General features: G+C 36.9%; 1 protein-coding gene across 6 annotated transcripts in view; it reads right to left on the bottom strand.

The window, feature by feature from the left end:
* The window catches only part of PDE4D (phosphodiesterase 4D), a gene marked incomplete at its 5' end in the record, with an annotated part of 511,345 nt that overhangs the window by 18,188 nt on the left and 472,578 nt on the right, over window positions 1-20,579 (bottom strand). The window contains one exon of one of the 6 annotated variants that reach the window (XM_080363175.1): window positions 9,232-9,295. The exons of the other annotated variants lie outside the window; for them this stretch is intronic. The remainder of the gene's footprint in view (window positions 1-9,231; window positions 9,296-20,579) is intronic. 6 annotated transcript variants of the gene reach the window in all.

The following is a 20,579-nucleotide window of genomic DNA, read 5'->3' as shown; positions in this document are numbered from 1 at the left end:
TTCATTTCATCATATTTCGAGTTCACCTTCCTATCATTAATATGTATTTGACAGCAATGTTCAAAACAATCAAAATATCTTATTGATTTCTTACATACCAGTATGAATAGAAGAAGATTGTCTTTTACTTAAAATTATTATACTGGATCAGACCTCTGACTTGCCCATTCCACATTATTAGAAAATTGTCAGTAGCCATACGAAACAACAGAGCAGAAAATACCATCTGTGGAAATACCACCTTCCTCTCCCCTCAAGTTATCAGTTCACTGTAGGCACTCCAAGGATACAAGTGGATATTAACATTCCATGAAATGTATACATTGATTAGGTACTTATCATTGAGTCTTTCTTGATTCCTTCTAGACATCAGGGTTAAATGATATCTTGTGACATTGTGTTCCCCAGATTAATTGCATAATACGACTCTAGCTATCTTACAGGGATTTTCATTGACTATATCTCTGCCTTGATATTATCAACAAATAGAACTCAGCAATATGTATTAGCAATTCAAACAACTCTTAACAATGTAAATTAGCGCCCATCTGTCACTACTGAATTTTGTCTCCCTTTGTGCCACCCTTTCATTTTGCTCTTAGATTTCTCAGTCATCTTTTCTCTTAACAAAGTCTAATGATTTGTGCCATTTTCAGAGCCATCTTTCACCTTGTGCACTCGGTTATGACTACTTATTACATTAAGCAATAGCTATCCTTAATATATACCCCTGTAAGCATTCCTCTATATTGAAAACTGGCACTTTATTCTTCTATATAAGATAAAGAAACAGACTAAACATTACTTTCCATCCCATTGGAACCATCAAAGCCCTTTCTTCAAAGAGGCCTTGCATAGTGAAAGACATTATTTTCTTCACAATGACTTTGTAAGTAACCAATTATTGTACTGCTCACAGTGTGCAAGATACAAATTACCCTTAATATAACACTCCAACCATTAGTCACTGCATTTTCCTCCATCAGCTCAGGAAGCTCCTGCTACAAAGACTGAACCCTACTTTAGTCACAAGCCAAAGGCTCAGCTTTGATCTCAGATATAGCTGTGACCTAGCAAGTGCTGACCACATTTCTGAATATTAGAATCATACTGCAAATACAGTCACACATACTATGAACTACAGGGCTACACACTCTGCATTAAACCAGTATCAACCTCTACAGTGAGGTCTGACGTTTGTTGCCCATGTCAAAAATCAAGCTTACCAAGCAGTGAAGTGACTGGTCCAAAAACACTAATAGTATTCTTAAAAGGTTTTCTTCAAACTTTTAACACACACTGAAGTGATGCTTGCATGCTTTTTCTTTTGTACCCACAAAGGTGAGAAACTTAATTATTTAAGGCAAAAACTGAAGATCTCATAAAACAGATTGTCTCCAGATGGTATCCAGCTTCAAATTAAACATTGCGTATAGGAATCTTAATAAAATGTCAGAAGTTGACAAAATTGCATTAACTTCCAGGCCTGTCATAAGTATATCCATTACTGCTCCAATATTCTCTCTTCCTTAATTTAATCCAGCTAGTTCATCAGATCCCAACTAAATAGATTCTTGTCCATCTGGTTGTTTCCTAGAAAACCCTTTTAGATGATGCCCAACTCTGCAACTCTGTTTTTGCTGCAGAACAATACTACTGGGTCATGTTCCTCACTTGGGAAAAAGACTATGTAGCCACCACTGGTACATACTTTTCAGGAGCTCTTTTTAAAAGTTTTCCAGGTTTGAAATGTAAATGTATTGCTCTTTGTTTGCACTACACTTTTTCTGCAGCTTCCTGACACAATGAGAAGGAAGGATTTATTTCTTTGTCTTCTCCAAATCATAAATCTAATTGCAGGGAGCAGGTAGGGAGAAAGTTTGTTATTGCATAGTAGGAATCATCTTGTGGAACTTAAGGAGCACAAGTTCTTTGAGAATTTTCAACTAAATATTTATTATATGGATGTCTGCAATAAATGGAATGTTCCCCACTAGCCAGATGCAAAGCCTTATCTTCCCACCTCCCACTACCTCGTAACTCACTAGAACTAAAAATCTCAACGACCAGCATGAAACCTGTGGCACAGTCTGCGTTGCTGCTGAACATGGGTGTTCCCCAGCTTCTGCAAAGCCCTCCAGCTAACAGCAAGTTCAATGGGAGAAGCCTTTGGCTTCGAAGAACTGCAGCAGTGTGATTTCCTCATACTCTTTCACATGTCGCTAACACCACAGCAACAAGAGTTTTATTGACACTTATTTTGAAAACATCTGGACTAAGCAGGAGTTCAGAGAACTGGTTTGATTTTCTAATTCTATGACAAAGCCTTACAGCTGTCATACATATCGGAACAGACGAAGTTGAAGACCATATGCAGACAGCAGTTTCTCATGCAGAACAATAACGCTCTTTGAGAACATAAAAAACCCCCAAGAGAGATGAACAATGATGTTCAGATATTTTTGCTAATTATACAATGCATCTGCATGTTACTTAATCCTCAGATGGTTAATAAGTTGCCTTTTGAGGGAGGGGGAAAAAAGGCAAAACCAAGGTTTTTTATCTAAGAAAAACTAAAAAAGAAAAACCTCAAGGCCCCTACTTCTTCCTGATTTTGCCTATTTCTCAAAGATGGCATGTGGGCCCAAGTGTACCCATACGTGGTTGCTACTTCAAAGAGCATCAGCCTTCCATATATTTATACATCCCTGCACAATTACTTTATAATGAAACTCTACCTAACTCCGACATGCCTCCCACAAGTTCTTATTGCGTATCAGAGAAGTTTCTGTTACATCCAAGTCAACACTGTTTCAGTCATCCAGCAGACACCTCTTAAGTGCATTAAACTTGCTCAGACGGTCCATACTCTCATTTGTGCTCTCAGTAGTAACATTTAGCACTTTATTCAAAACAAGTCAAATGAGACATGAAACCATCTTGTCATTAACAGTACATGTTACTGTACTTTAAATAAGAACACTAAAAATATGAATGCCATGTCCTTTCCTAGTTGAAAAAATAAAACCCCACAATTATAATGCATCAAAACTCTTTTTGCTAATAGCCAATAACACGATACATGTTAATTATGCTATTTTCAGCTCAGCATAGGGAGGAAACAGAGGGTTTTGGCTAATCTAAGCATATATTCTATTCTTCCTCAGAAAGAAAGATTTTTCCCCCATTAAGAATAGATGGTGTTAGATTAGAAAAATACACCTGTATCCCTTTGAAATATCTAGGAAATTCCCCCTGGAAATGGACAGGCTATATAATGTCTATTAAGCCAGTTATACAGTTCTTCATTGCTGAATGCTGATGTCACAGCAAAAGAGCAGTCAAATATGTCTGAGAAAACACTCTAAAAGTATTTCCTCAAGCAGAATTTTAAAATTCCACTTGTTTTTACTGGTTTTAATGTTTTTATTTCATTCTCAGTATGGGGGAGGGTTAGCACAACACAAATACAGGCACAATATTAAAATATCATTAAAAGATCTTCCAAAGTGACTGAAGTACATGTGCACTTCTACCTTCCTATACAAACCTGGGAAATCTGATAAAGGGAGAACTGTAATGCATGAAAATAAACATGCATATGTTGATGAGACAAGAATATTTGCTTAAATCGTGGTCATTTCCAAAGAATACATAACACACAAGGAACTGAGGTTGGTATTTTAGGTCCTTCAGGGCTGAAGCCCAATGTGTGCATGTCTCTACATATATATTACTGCTGTAAACCTAGGATAAATATACATGGGTCTTTTGGGCAAAAAATAGAATACTTTTCTGAGGTCAGCAAAGGTACATAGAAAAATGTAGACAAATTTTTGGAGTAACCATGTTCCCACAGATGGCAACCAAACCACTGATTTTATTTTGGGAAGACTTTGCACCTATACTAAAAGGGAACTTGAAGTGCAACTCGAAAGACATGGAGTCAGTTTATGGCCACGAAAATGTTTGGGCTGTATGCTTGATATATATCGAGCTTATTGATTACACTTCAGAACATTTTACATTTTTTGCATAACATTCTTGTCTCGAGAGCACCTGAAGCCTTTCACTGCACTGGCTCCCAAGCCCACATGGAAAGAGATCCCAGTTTTAACCTTTCTGATCACCTCTTTGCTAGGTAACATTTCTAAAGAATACATTAATGTAACACAGATTCTATATTTGAAACATTACACTTACATGACTTAATTTTATTTCTGGAGTATCTATCAGGTATTCTAAAAATATGTTTGTAACTAAAAGAAAAACCTACATTAATTTACTGGATTTCAAAAGTCTTGTGTTCTAAAAAACAATCAAAAAAAAAAAAGCCAAAAAAAAAACCAAAAAACAAAACCCACATACTTTACAAAAAACAAGACCTTAAATAGGCCAGTCTTACAAATTAATGTAAAGCTTCTGTTTATATTGCTTATCAATGCAAAACTATCTTTGATTTTAGCAGCAGTCTTAATACATAAATAGTATTCTTAGTAACTAAAGATTTGGGTTGGAAGCTCAGGTGTTTAATTAAGATCATGCACTGGTTTTTATATATAAGCTACAGTGAGGTATATATCTCTACGCCTGGCATTGTGATTGACAGTGGTGCTCATTGTTCCAAGGGAATATACTCAATGAAAGCTGGGGGTAAACACTTCACATGACAAGCATTCTCCAAAATATAATTAACAGAAGATAATAAAGTACAGTCTGAAGCATACATAAATTACAGAAATATACAGATAGTATGGGATGTAAACGTATATCATAATCTCTGAGACTAACACACTTCATTCTTCCTTAGAATTTCATAAATACCCTAAAACACTCTGTTTTGAATGTCATAAAAATCAGATGTTCTTTGCCTCTCTTTGCAGTTTTCCTATAATATGTATACTGTGAACTCAAAAAACACTGTATCAAAATTGTGGTCAAATACTATTTAGCTTCTTAACTAAAACCATGCCTATAGACAGCAACTGCCACTGTCTATAGAGAGGACCATTTTTTCCCTGTATAATCAATTACAGCTACCATGCTCTCTGCTGAACTTCAATTAGCAAAAAATCTATTCACTTCAAAGGCTAAACAGTAAGAATGTATATTTTTTGAAGATCAGTGATTGAATTTTTCAAATTTAGCAAGTAGGAACATGACAGCAGCTGCCTAGAAATGCAGGAAATACTTCCAAGTAAATTACAATTAATACCTGGCTTTTAGCTGAATGGAAAGTAATTTCATCTTGGTTTTTAGAAAAGGAGAAAGGAATCCACATAGCAAGCATAATGGCATCTAATTTCTTCACAGATGACTTATCAAAATCCTTGAGAATATACTGTAACAATTCTGCTTTGGCAGAAAACGGTCACAATGACCTAATCGGACACAATGACCTGATGAAGGTTTTACATTTCTATCTAAAAAAACCCCAAAACTATCTATAGTAAAGGTAGGTACCAATACAAGTAAGCGTAAGATATTCAGTCATGTGTGAATATAATGCTTGTAATGCTTGTAATGCTTTTTAGTAATTAAATTCAACACTTGCATTATTTAGTTCAGAATAAATCAGAATTTTATTTAAAACAGGATGATTTGGAACAGTTATTGTATGTTAACTCTAGGATGATGTTTATTTTTCCTTCTTGTATACACTTGATAACAATTATAAAGGCAGTATCATCTTTATTAAGCACAAAAGAGTAAGTAGGGCTAAAACAAAGCCCATATGAGGTTTTATAGTAAGTGCATTTTGACAGGCATATTGATTTAATTCCTTAGTGCAAAACTTTTCCATAAAAGATATACAAGCTTATTTAATTCCATTTTCTAGTAGTATTGCTGTTCCAAGCTAGTTCAAAGCTGTTCTACATAATAACGTAGATCAATATTAAAAGATGACAGTTTCCAGTGTTTTAAAATCAATAAACTGTCACATATACACACACACACACACACAGAGGCTACCAAAAAATGCTGCTGAAACATACTGTTGATAATTTCATATTTCTTCAGCTATTAAAACCATTACGAGTCACGCACTCACCCATTATCCTCAGCCTCTTAACTCATGATCTCTCCTGTTGTATGGTATCTCAGTTTTTAGTTTTTTTGTGGTTTTTTTTTTTTTTAATGTTTTGGTGTTGTTGTTATTATTTCTTTTTTAATCTTTTAATATCTAGAAATAGTTTTGTATCAATCTTTTTGTGAAAGCACACAAAACCTTTCTGCATTTCTTTGGCTTTAGACTTGGTCTGATTATGCACTAAAGCAACATTATTTTAAAAGTCCCAGCACAGTTTCTAAGAAAGACTGTATACTGTGCGGTTCATTCTCATTGCTGAACAAAGGCTTGCTTTTCTGATTTTTTATTTACATACACATTACTCATAGTCATATCACCCACAAGTACACTATCCAGTTACCATGCAATCATGCACTGCAGATCAAGGTTCTTAAAAGGTAAAACAAAATCCTACCTTTATGTAGCCCCAAGAAACTGAGAGTAAATAGTTTGCCTCAGGCATTTTTGATTTTTTTACTTTTCTCTATAGTACCAATCTAAGCTGATCAGTTCTTTGCTATCTGATACTGCAAAAGACTTCCAAGAAGCAGGATTCCTTCTTTTCTCTCCTAATTCTTTTTGCTGATCTTCAGGTTCTCTGCAACTGTGTGCACAGGAGGCATACTGCAATGAAATCCAACCGTGTGGTCTTCCGAATGTATAAATGCCATTTGTAAAAATCCAGGCATTCAGAGGCAACGCTGAAGAGACATATTGTACGAGCTGAAGAAATATCTGAAGAGATAGGGATATGCATATTTCCTGAACACCAGGACTTAATGAATAATGTATGTCAAGATGCTCAGCTGCTGGAAAGACTTGCTCTATCAACAGCTACCAAATAAGGACCTGAAGGGGAAGCCACAGACAGTGCCAGTAATCCCTCCCATAGAGACTAACTAGCAGCCAATAGCATGCCACACTAAAACATATAAATCTAAGGGGCTGGTGACATGATGTGCAGAATTTCTCATTGGCCAGCACCAGGGGCTCCCCTGGGCATGGGGTATTTCTGTTTTTTACAGCAAATGCCATTTAATAACAGCATCCCACACATGCAGCATTCACACGCCATTCAAAAAGAATTAGGTTAAGGTCTCTTTATTTCAGCAGTATTTACCAGCTCTCTTCAATGAATGCACCATCTAAGCAGTAAAAATCAGCATTGTGTATATTTATGTGAAATGTCAAGGTATTTTAATTTTTCATATGGAAGCTAAATACCTTTTGAGGTTTTTGTGAAGAAAAAACAATAGAAATAACACGATCAGGTTTCTTGAGCAGTCTGTAGTGTACTGTAATGACCACCATGTTTTTGGTTTTTATGCCACCTAGATTAAAAACTGATCTGCTTAGACCATTGGGACAGTCTGTCAGTTTCTACTGCTTTTTTATTTTATGAGATAAAAGCCATTATTATTAAGATAAAGCAAGTCATGTATCTTACAATTCCCAGTAAACATTAAGTTTCCATGGAGAAGTCAGAAGTGAGATAATAAGAGTCCTCAAATTCTCACTGTATTTATTTAACTTTTGCTCCTCCTGCCTTGGCAGATTAATATAATCAATTACAGCTATGCATCATAGAAAGAAAAAAAAAAAAAAGGGATTAATTGAAAGCATGTCAGTAAGCTGGCTCAGACCGTTAAATAAAATATCCCACCATCTGCCATTTAGAGACCAAAACTTAAAAGGAGAAACACTTTATCTGTGCAAGGCATGTGCACTACTGTGGCAGATTTCTGCACCTTTGTTGTATCAAAAAGAGAGTTTCCCAGTATGACAATGGGCAAATGTCCAAGGACAAGCTGAGTGAGGCGCAGTGCTCAGCCTAAGCCCACGCTGCTGATTCACTGGAAGATGCTGAATGACAGCAGTCATAAGGGAGCTTTTGGCTGAGTGGTTTCTACTTCTCTGGGTGATGCTACACAGCAATGTCAGCAACACTAAGTGCTTGAGAAAGAATTGAAGCTGCAAAAATCAATAGGGTAAAGTATGATATAACAAATCTGTTCCTTACAGGAGAGAAATGTTTAGCAATGTGACAGAAGGATACAGTCAAGCATACTGTTTTCCTTAAAATAGATAATATAAAAAACATGTGAACAAACATATTATTGATGCATTTCCTGCACAGTTATACCCGTCCTGGATCTATACAATTAAGTTTTGAAAACAGACCTGGGTTATTAGAGACTCTGCAAGACATTAAATTAGCCTAAAATGTATTTCTGAAATATATTTCTCCTGATCCTTCCAGCTCAGCTTTGTAATGTTTAATATAAAGCTTGTCTACATCTGTCTCGCATTGTTTTCCAATCACCCGCAAGAGAGCACAGCAGCCACCTACTCAGCATCAATAGTGAGAATTTAAAGTATGCTGCCTCCCTTTCTAAGGCAATTTCAGTCACAACTTAGAAAATGACAAAATAACAGCGATTATACTTCTGGCTACATAAGAAGGGAAGCATGTGGGTGCGAAAGTTTGGTTGCAACCGGTAGTACAAACAGACCCTGGAAAGCTGAGTTTTTAAATCACTTCTCTCTGTTACTTTAAAGGCTTGTTCCTCCTTAAATCTTATTAACAACTGCCTCCCAAGGCATGAAACTTGTCTCAGATAAGAAATGTTTAAAATGGCTGCTATGTAAATTACACTAGTTGTTTAGCATGTACAAAAAAACCAATCTTCCTTGAAATTTTTTATTCTTCACCAATGTATGAGACAAAGACACATCCGTAAGAGTTACTGAACTATATTTCATTGAATTTACTGAAAGATGGTGTTTACAGAACCTTTATCTAGATAATTTTGATTTAAAACCATGGAAAAAAAATTCCTTCGATATACATATGTTACAAAAATTTATTTTAGCTGAATATTAACTATACTGATAATAGGAAATTACACCTGATATTGACAGCTTATTATTGATTTCTATGATTTTTCCAAGATGACAGCCTCAACCTCGTAGAACAAATCACTGTGATATAATTTACTAGTACCTCACTGACTCAGAAAGCATACCCTCAGACTAGAACCACATGTAAAAGTATGACCCTAGAATTTATAGTTGGGAAATTCATACCAGCACTCATTTATAGTAATTAATTTGGCTGACTTTCATCCTCAACTCCGAGGTTTGAATGAGTGGATAATTACCTTTAGAGGAGGTTATGGCAGATAGATGAGTGCACAGTAAATAGCTGCTGCACAAACTAAATACCTAGAGTAATTCAAGATAAGAAAAACAGAAGTTAGAGATAAGGGGAAATCCAGCAATGTGAATGGGAAATTTTTGTTTTCATACACACATACATCTATGAAGATAAAAATGTGGGGGGAAAAGGGGATAACGACATTTTTCTACAATAGTTCAAATCAAGCAAAGAATATGGAAATGAGAAAGGTATAATTTGAAATGTCAGTAACTGAGTAATAAATGCAGAAAAAAAAAGTTTTTAATAAGCACCGTTGTGTGCTTTGAAAGAACCGAGACAATGACCTTGAAAGGCAGAAAGATGAAGTCCCTTAATATGTGCAGGAAATGCTAGCCATTATTTAATCAACAAGTCTGGACAACTTTCTCCACAGGAGTCATAAAAGAGGTGGCAGGGATCCCAGTAACTGTGATGTTCAGCTTTAGTATATTTTGAAAGACTGCAAAAATGTTAATTTTGTGCAAATTAAAATTTGTGAGTAGGATGTCTGGGTAACTTCACAAAACATCCTTCTTGGGTGAAATAACGGAGAAACTGAAATGCACATATTCTAGGCATTTGCTTGATAAAGAACCAACATGGAGCAATACAATTGATGCCAGTCAATTTCTTTTTATGTCTTTCAACATGAAATATTATTGGATTGTTGTACAGCATTTGATTTAGTCCTGTATAGTATTCTGTGACAGCACTCTCAGTGTTGAGCAATGACACATTAAATAGGTTAAGAACCTGATTAATGACCAATTTCTAACAACCATCAACAGGCCCTCTTCAACTAATGGGACAGTTTTAGTCAGGCTCTGCAAGACCAGAGACTATTTTATGATATTCAACTACTTCCTTGGTGATCTGGAATTCATTCAGTCACTACTATGAAAATTTCCACAGCGTGAAAACTTCCAGGGAACAGAAAAACTGGTAAAAATTATTAAAAAAAAAAAAAACACCCTATATATATATATATATATATATATAAATATATAAATATATATATATAAACTATAAGAATGTGGAAGTCACCAGCAGCCTCACTTGTTCAGGATGTTGACACAATTCATGCAAACTACAGTTCAAGCAACTTTACTACAAAGGTATCTGGCAATAAGGAACACGGTCCATGAGTACAAAATGGTCGAGAAGACTGATGGAAGCAGGAACCCTGAAGAGTTTGTAGAGTCACAAGAGGACATCCATATTGACACTGTGATCCTAAAAAACCTGCATCTTCTGTTATGCTAAATAAAAAGAGAGATATCCTAAAGACACCGTTCTGGCAACTCCAGTAACGGAATAGTGCACACAGTGCTAGTGTCTCTGTTTTCCTACATGCTGCCATGTACAGCATGTATGGAAAATGATTACTAATATTATCCAGGGGACCGAGAAAATGTTTTGTAATAAAAGAAAAAACTCAGGCTGTTTAACTTAAAAAGAGAATATGGCTCCTGTGTAGAACCATGGCAAAGAGAAAATACAGCATACCAGACCTGGTTCACTGGCACTGAGAAGCAATGGAAGGCAGCTGAAACTCCCTCAAACCAATTGAGCTGAAACCAACTAAATCTATGAACAACACATGTGAATTACTGAGAATTATTAAATTAGTGTACACCAACAGTTAAGTTGTATACTCTCCACTGCCTGGTGTCTTCTAATAAAGAAAAGCAGTATTTTTAAAAGAGAACAGCAATAATTGCCCATGTCAAACTCAACTACTACTGGTCACAAACACAAGACTCTTTTCAGAGCATTAGCCAACTCCATCTGGCATTTATGCTGGAACATACTCTTGCAGAAAGCTTCCACACATAATGGAAAGTCTTCTCAGTGCTGGAAGCCCACAGCAGAAAAGAACGGTTATTTCATCCCGTAAGCAAGGGCATGTGGATGGACTCAACCAAGCCAAAAACCAGAGGTGGTCTGGTGGAAGAAGCAGGACAGCTAGGGACAAGGGTCAGTCAGCCTCACAAACTTCTCTGGGTTCCACCTAAGAGTGTCTGACAGGAAGGATGTAAAATGCAGAATTAAAAAAACAAAACAAAACAAAACAAAAACAAACAAACAAACAAACAAACCAAACCAAAACAAAACAAAAAAAACCCCAAACAAAACAGGAATTTTACAAACAGGAGGAGTTGCTTCAGCTGAAGCAATCTGCTGCCACACACCAAGTGAGCAGCAGGGCTGCAGGCAAAGTTGCGTTTTACACTGGTATCAAGAGATGAACTCCACCGGTGGCTGAGAACTGATGGCTGTAATTGGAACAAATCTATAATTCTTCTGAAGAAGTCTCAACTTTAAGGATCCTAGCTGCAGCATAATAACACCGCTTTAATAAAGGCTTTCTTGGCAGCCTCCTGCTTGTCAGAAATACATTCTTTAAACATGATGGGATAGCCTAAGCTATAACATTTTACAGATCTTTTTATTTGGAAATGTATAATTCTCATGCATCAAATGGGAGAATTTTATGCTGCTGAACATAAATGAACATAGATGACAATATTCTTCTGAACTATTTTAGGAGAAATACATAGTAAAACCCAGGAGCTGAGTTGTTTAATAAAGAATTAGGCTCCTTCATTAATGGGAAAAAAAACCCAAACTGGTAAAATACATAATTCAGTATTTGTATTTACTGCCCTCTAGTGATAATAAAAGCATGAGCTATGAATATATAGGAACACATAAAACTTTTTTTAGACCATAAATCTCACAATATGGTGTACTAGTTTTTAACCATATCACAGCAGGGTCTCTACCAGTATTTTCAATAGACACTCCGGAGCAATTACACAAGCAACAAAATTACACCCTATTTCAACCCATGTTTTGGGGACCACTGTCCATCTTTAAGATGCAATATTCACTTTGTTTTCTTTCAGGAAGTATTCTACATAATGGTAGACTATAGAATGCATATACTGGTTTCTAAAAAAGAAACTCCTACATTAAATTGAGTCTAAATTCAATAAATATTTTGCTGATTACAATATTCTGCTATATATTTATCTTTCCCTTAAATCAATGCTGTCAAAATGATGTAAACTACAAAAAAAGCTGCTGATAAAAGCTAATTTACATCAGAGAAAAGTGGATCAGGGTGTGATGCAGTTATGACTGTAGATCTGAGGAGGCGGTTGCCCTAGCAGAAATCAGTGATGAATAGCTCAGGTGGTTATCTCTCTATTCTGCACAGTAACTGACATAATCAAATGCATAACCACAATCCTGTGGTTTTGTCCATGAAATTATTATTGTGAACAGTACATGATGCGAGCAGGCACCTTTTCAAGCTTTGCTCTAAAAACAATGCTAAAAAACATACTTTACCTTTACTTGGTTATATATATATATATATATATGTATGTATGTATGTGTATATATATATATATAGATATATAGATATATAAAATATATATAAGCACATCATAAAAATACAATACATGTTGTGTTTATGGATGTGTCAATATATATCCATAGCATATTGATACGAACATATACCTCTACATCACAACCATAGTTGTGAAACAACAGACAAGAGTTATAAATAACTTTGGTTTGGAAATGCTTCACACAAATACCTGGGGTTAAGGCAGTATTTTTGAAAATCGTGCTTAAATTATTGCAATGTTAGCAGAAATACCTACACGACTCAGTTAATTCATCATATATCAGCACATTTCTCATCAGACAAACTGTTTTGCTGAAAGTTAGAAGATGCTGGCACACAAATCAAATGTGTGCTCAGCCTGCACTGGACATGAGCTCAGGGAACTTGGACCACACTGAGATTTCATATTTTGTACTTTCCATATCTACTTGATATGCAAAAATCCATCGTATTTATGAAAGCTATTTTACTGCCATGCTTCTCTTGTTATTAATCCTTCTACCAACTTTCAAAACAGCTCTGGAAGAAGCCACGAAATACCACCATGACAAGGCCCTAACCTGAACTCTTTTATAATGACTTTTTCTCTTACAATACTCTGGCAGCAATTTGTTTGTTTGACAGTAATCCTCATATTTTATAGAAACCACAATTTACACAGAGAAAAGGAAAATAAAATAGAATTTTTTAATTATCATTTCACTTCCAGGACTTGCCCGAACACCTCTTACACTAGCTGTTCAGCTTTACTGTGACCAAATCTAAGAACCAAATAGTTCCATCCTCCATCAGAAGATTCACTCCTTAAAACTGCATCCTCAGATGGCATAGCAACTAATTCTTAGTCACATCTTTTTGTCCATTTTTTCTCCGAGACAGCTGTTGGGGATGATCTGCTACTGACATTTCTGGTCTATCTCCTCAATTATTTTCATTACACATATCCATTCCTGTCTTGGAAGCAATGACGACCAAACAACCAGACCACTGCTATCACCTTCACTCCTTTCCCTTATCCACAAAAAAAACCACCCATACCCTTCCTGTTCACCTCCTCCAGGCTAAGTGCCATGAGAAAGCTAGGTAGAAATATCAGCCTCAGATACATCCACACAGTTTGGCTTATACCATATTTCGTGTTTCATTGAGCTGTTACTTCTTCATCATGCTTTGAATCTGGGTACTTGCCAAACAACATATTGAAACCCACTCCCCAATTCCCAAAATGCAGCCCCAGCCAAGGATGCCTTGTCAGGGCAACTAATACATAAACCTGGCAAGCTTTTCTGTAAATGGAGTCTCAGGGCTGCTCCCATGCTCCCCTGCAGTAAGTTTATATGTTTTATAGACACTTCGACATGCTTTACGAAATGTCCAAAGACCAGTGTGATCTAGTATATGCTTCTCCTTTACGTGGCTACACCTACTTCAGTGTAGCTGTGTGGAGACTTTCAGTCCAAAGGCATTTACGAAAGGAAGAGTAAACATGTCTGAGGTATGGCAAAGACATAACACTTCAATAATGCACCTAAAATTATGCAACACCAATGCTGAAGGAATGCTGCTGTTAATAAAAGCTATTGTGCCATGGAGATGTACATGCTCTTAGCTCCAGCTAACTGTCTGTGCCCTACAGCACAGAAATTCCTACAACTTGTACGTGTTATCCCAGCTACAGCAACTGCAGATGCTTCTTCTAGAGCTTATTTGCTTAAGTAAGATTTACAGCTACATCAGTGTAATTCCTCATGAGGATACTTATTCTACGGGATAAGAACACAGTGAAGTTTAAGCCATTCCCAACACAACTTGTGCTAAACCCATGAAAGTATTCACCCTAGAAAAACAATAAAGGTGATTTTTTTCTAATATTGAAACGTTCCTCTGCAAACAAGGACTTCATCATTTAAGTACAGTGAAAAGAAAAATAGGACTTTTTTTCTAAAATGCATGTTTAAGAAATTCTAACAGTTCCCTTCTTACTGAATGGAAAAGTTTTGGCTTTAAACATATCCAACAAAGCTTTTTCTCCTTTTCCTATCTCATGCCTAGTTAACATTTGCCTATTAAACACTAGCAGCCTCATCTGACGGATACCGTAGGTAAGAAATACAAGTAAAAAAATCCAGCTTGCCACCAGTTACAAGAAGGAATACTGTACTTACTCCTTGATGACCCCACAGCTCTCATGCAATTCTCAGCTGTTACTCACAAACAATTTAAAGATATCTAGAAAGAAACACTTTTGCAGTTTTCATCCCCCTTTGTCTTTTATGAGGGTTTTTTCTTCAACATAAGTGTCAATTTGAGCTAAGAAACAGGTCTGTAATAGTATATAAAATCCAGAACCATTTGAGTAACTTAGTTCCATATCTATCTATCTATCTATCTATCTATCTATCTATATACGCACCTTGCAAGTAAATACCTATTCCATAAATATCTACTGCAGCACAGCCACAGGAGGTGTGTACCCACATTATGCACTTTTGCAGACATTTATGTCTAATAAATGTGCAAAGAGGAGCAATTCCTCACTCTCAGAGCTGTAATGGCACATTCACACTAAGAATGATACAGCCATACCAGCAAAAAGCTTTACGGGTATTGCCTATTTCATGCAGAAAACTGGCTTCCTGTGTAAGGAAAAAAAAAAACCCCACAGCTTCACTGCTATTGGTGGGTTCATCTTACTTCTCTGTGATGTGACATTCTTATTTTAATGAGGTGTTCCTACTGTAGACCTGGCCAAGCACAGGCTTTAACAGTTCATCAGAAATCTTGTTGAATGGTTGCCATTTCATACTAAAAAGAAGGAGTCTTTTAATCATCTTTTTTAAAGCTACAGTCATGCTTAACATACTTCTAGTGAAAAAGCAAAAATTAAGTATGACATTTTATTCTAATATATATGAAAACCAAATACAAAGCAAACTATTTGCTATCCTTCTCAATACTGTCACTCAGTTTACAAAAAATGACAAAGTAAAAGCCATCCTACAGAAAAAAGGCAGTGATACTACAGACAACAGCAGAGAACTAAGGACCGCAAAGTAACTACTAACACTGCAAGACGCTCAGTACAGCTCTGACATAAATGCACGTTATCAAGTGCCTATAAATCATCCATAGTAGGTGCCAACATTTTGAAAGCAGACTACAAGTTGTTTCACGCAATTTTGTTGATTCAGGCTCCAGTTCTTGTTATACTGTGGCTGTCCTATTTCTAACTACAGTACATGTGATAGTGTCATTGTTCTTTCAAGGAAAAAACTCAGCAAGCATTATTCACCAACTAATATTCATTCCAATGTGATCTTAATATCTTTCATTTGTTTATTTCTGTAGATGCTCCAAACATGTTCTAAATCTATGCAGATTCATAAAAAAATAAAGATCTATCTACCCAGACCAGGAGAAATGATGAGCCTCACTGACTACACCCTTGTCTCCTGCATACAGGGAAGCACACAAAAATGCAATGCTTCATTTTTTTGTCCAAGTGAGCGCTTCACTCAAGTGCCTCTCAGTCAAATTAAACAAACAAGCACAAAAGCCAAGTGGTTTCCAGTCCCACAGTTAAGTATGCTGTGAGGTTGGGTTTACTGGTACACATGAAAGAGATGAAGACAAGATAACAAAATCAGGCAAAGGACAGCTCTGTTGTTTTCTGAATTGCATACTTATTACCTGCGTGATTTAAACTCCTCTCACAATAATTCTCAGTATCTACATAAGGAAGCTGATGGTATATTCATGTTCCCTTACTTCCTACTTATTGGTACCAGTAATTTGCCTCTTATTGTATACACAGGATCTGAATGTCTTTTGGGGTACTGACTTCTTGTGCCATGGTGACAGCATGTGGTGGGGTGCTGCTGCATCTGGGCTACGCAGAGCTGTTGCTCCACTTCATGGCCTGGTGCTCAGGTGGCCATCCATAGAAGTCTACACACCCACATACCTGCCCAAGGTTTGGCAGGTTCAAGACCAGGCCACGCTGGGGAGGCGTTGGCCAAGTGCTGGTAAGGACGAGCAATGCACCCATGCCTGATGAAGAACACTCCTCACTGTTCCATGCCAACACAGATGGGTTCCTTTGAGTCTGGCAACCCCGTTTAACCTTGTGCTGAAGCAGAGCAGGAGAGTGCACAGATTGTCACAGCCCAGTCTCAGCTGGGCAGCAACTAACAGCTGAGAGGCAGCTGAAGAAATGGACTGTTAGCATCCTTCACCTCTAGCAACTGGAGTTTCCACATAGCTCATCATTCATAATACAGATAGAAAGGAAGAACACAAAGGATCAGACTTGTTCAGGAGAGCACACTCTGGAAAACCGAAAGCATCAGGAACAATGACTGAGGGTTGAGAGAGGCAACTGGATGCTTGGTTCTTCCACAAGTGCAGACCTGCAATGTCACAGAATGATGGAATAGTCTGGGTTGGAAGGGACCTTCATAGGTCATCTAGTCCAACCCCACTGCAGTAAGCAGGGACATCTTCAACTAGATCAGGTTGCTCAGAGCCCTGTCCAGCATGGCCTTGAATGTCTCCAGAGATGGGGCATCTACCACCTCTCTGGGCAACCTGTTCTAGTGCATGTCACTCTAACCTGTGAACATTTTGTTCCTTCTCACCTCACACCATGGAGCGCTGCAAGACAGCGGCATTCACCCAGAACCACTCTCATGCTCTACGGCCCTCCCAGCTGGTGCTGGTTCTCCTGTCACCAGCTCAGAGCCCATGGGCTACAGCCAGGAGCCCTCACAAAGACCGCTGGTCTTGCATTAAGTTTTATTTAGGGTAGCCACAGCAAGCTACTGAAGGACAACTCATGCACCTACTAGTCTCCGACACATTTTCATTACAACAGCTGAAAGGGTTTTGCAGGAACCCTCTCACCTGGGTAAATTTTGATTCTTGTTATGAAATAACCTAATACCAAACAAGGCACCAAGATCATCTCAAATCACTGAACACATAGGAGTATAAATTTACGCATTTCTCATTAACTTTATGGAACTAGATTTCAGGTGAGAGGCACATTTCAGAAATCCTCCACCTTATTTTACAACATTTTTACATTATTCACAAGTGATTCTTCAAGTATAGAAAATGTTTTTATACTAACTTCTAGACCACAGTATGGTCTACACAAACAGATATCAAGGTTTACCTGCCATATCAACACAGTCACCCCTTATTAATGTTACTGTGGGTTGCTCCCTGGCAATACCAGTTTGACAGAGCACCAATAAATTGGTATTTGCAAGGAAACCATTTCACTGCTAAATCAATATTTCCTTTGAAAATGCTCAAATGTGGCTTGTATTTAGCAATTTCCAGTATGTACTCTAACACCATACAGTAATCACCTTTTGTAAACACTGCTTTTGTTCATAGTTTATAGCCAGTGCATATTTTGTATTTAACAATGTTTAAATGTACATTACTACTGAATTAATTAATATGCTTTAGCTTTGATAATTTAAGTCACCTATGAACTTCTGTAGCATAGCAAAGCATTAAAGATAATTTCATTTGAAAAGACCTCTGTTTAATCAACAATAACCCATCATCATTTATTTTCTATTCTGAACACTAAAGTTTAACAGATTCTGCCATTCATGCAAAATCTAAACCACAGATAGTCTAAGAATAATGAAAATGACCTTACATACTAGAAACTGAGTAGGTTCCACTAGCAAAAGAAAAGTACATCATTAGATTGGGATATTTTCTCTGACGAACTTGCAATATGAATACAAAATACACAGGCATTATTCAAGTAAAATATTATCTATAGACCTTAATTATTACTAGATATCAAGAAACGTGTTGTTTTTCATATTTCAATCAAATAGATACTTTTACGACTCTATACAAATCATCCCTAGTTTGAAAAACATCTTAACATCAGGCAAAACCAATATGCTCCAAATAGATACGGCATCATCTTCACCTTTGGCTTGCATTTTTATTAATAAAAACAACAACAACAACAACAACAAAACACCAAACAAACAAAAAAAAACAACGACAACAACAACAACAAAGTGAAAATTTGGCTGCTTCTTTCCCATTTACATACAGTGTTTGAAGCAGCTGGAAAATCTCTGAGCAGCATATGAAACACTTGAGAGACCTTGTCGGATGCAGAAAGACATCAATCTGTCAATTTACGTCGTGGCTCACACACACGCACAAGCCCATGTTTACCATAAGAAAGACAGAAATGTTAACAAGGCTCATGGTCAGCAACAAATAAAACTTCCTGCGGTCCTTCAAAGCCCCTGCTTAACAGCTGATTCTCCCAACTCTGTATCAAAGAGGTAACGATGCTAAATAAAACTGGCTATAGGCTCCATGCATAGGCTGATGAAGTAATTTAAAGAATCTCATTAGCTCCATCAGGCATCAGATGGAGTTCTAGCTTAATCTCAACAAACTGTTCAAATGCCTGAGGCAATGGAGGTGATGCTCCAGTACCACCTTCCAGCCCCCTCACCATACTTTTGCTCAATCTCCAGACCACAGAACAAAACTGAGAGTGTGGTTCAACTGTACAGGACTGTATAGTAAACCAGGGAGCTTATGTCTTGTCCAAGGCAAATTCCATTAAAAATGAGATACAGTGTAATATTTGATATATATTGAAGTTAATTTTCACACTCACTTCACAAGATTGATATGCGTATTCTATTCATTACTGCTTCGTTTACTGCTACGTGTGTAAAAAGCATATTCCTAGCTTTTTAAAAGCAAATATACTGATGATTTTTAGACTGTTTTCTCAGCACACATTAGATGATGCAAATTCCCAATACTGCCCAGTCCACTGTAAGCACAACACATACTCTTCCTGACATTTGCCTCATCTGTTGTTCAATGTACAGCTGTATTAATCAGTTTGTATTAAAATAACAGCAGAAATATATGAAGTCAAAGGTCTTGATTAGAAATTTCTCAAAGAGCAAAAGGGTTATGAAGAAAAGCTGAGGTGTTTGTCTGAGTCTGCAAGCAGACTCCTTAGAGTCCCCTGATAGTCAAAAGGTGCAAGTCAAAATGGATCTCATCACCTCCAGTGCTGTTATCTCCGAGCCTGTGAACAAGCCACCTGGCAGATGCAGTGTGGGTTGGCGTGACTCTCAGTGTTCAAAGCAGCTACATGCATCAGCAAATGCAAGAGACCATCACCAGGCAGGATGCGGGGTGACAATACAGACTGGGGAACAGACAGATATGTGCAGAGCATGCTATTTCACAACAGCCAAGATGCTATAGAAGGAACTAAATCAAGAAAACAAAACCAAGCTCCAGATGACTCCTCCCTCAAGAGCAATTAAGGCATGGTTTCATACCTAGGCACACTATCCAAATGACAGGATGTAATAAAATGTAAAACCAACATGTGTCCTCTCGTTCTCCACTTCGGTCAGTTAGGCAGCTTTAGTTTTCTACAAGCAGGACTTTTTCAAGCTTTGATAATAATTGCAAGAGCAAACCTAAAACCCCTATGTACATCAGCATGCTGTTATTTACAACCCATCCGTAAAATCTAAAAGACACATGAGTACAGGAATAGCATCTACCTGTAAAGACAAGAAATTCACCACAACATAGTTATCAAATTCTTCTTCTTCCTTCAGTTCTGCTGTATTCCAACAGCAAAATTTTATTTTGTATTCTTGTATCATTCCTATAAACAATCTTTTGTAGCTCTGTGAAACAAAGATCAGATTACAGATGTGTATTCCTGACCACTAAAGAAAAATAATTTCTTTAAGTTTTAGCCCTCAAATGCCAAGATTTGTTTTGGCAGAAGTCTTCCAAAGCACTTTATCTTCTTATATTTAAAATTTAGTCATTCAATTTTAAAAATCAAGTTCTGT

This window comes from Nesoenas mayeri, assembly GCF_963082525.1.
Source record: "Nesoenas mayeri genome assembly, chromosome: Z".
NCBI classification, from domain to species: domain Eukaryota; kingdom Metazoa; phylum Chordata; class Aves; order Columbiformes; family Columbidae; genus Nesoenas; species Nesoenas mayeri.
Note: the sequence above shows the minus strand (reverse complement) of the source record. Positions and strands in the feature narration are given on the sequence as shown.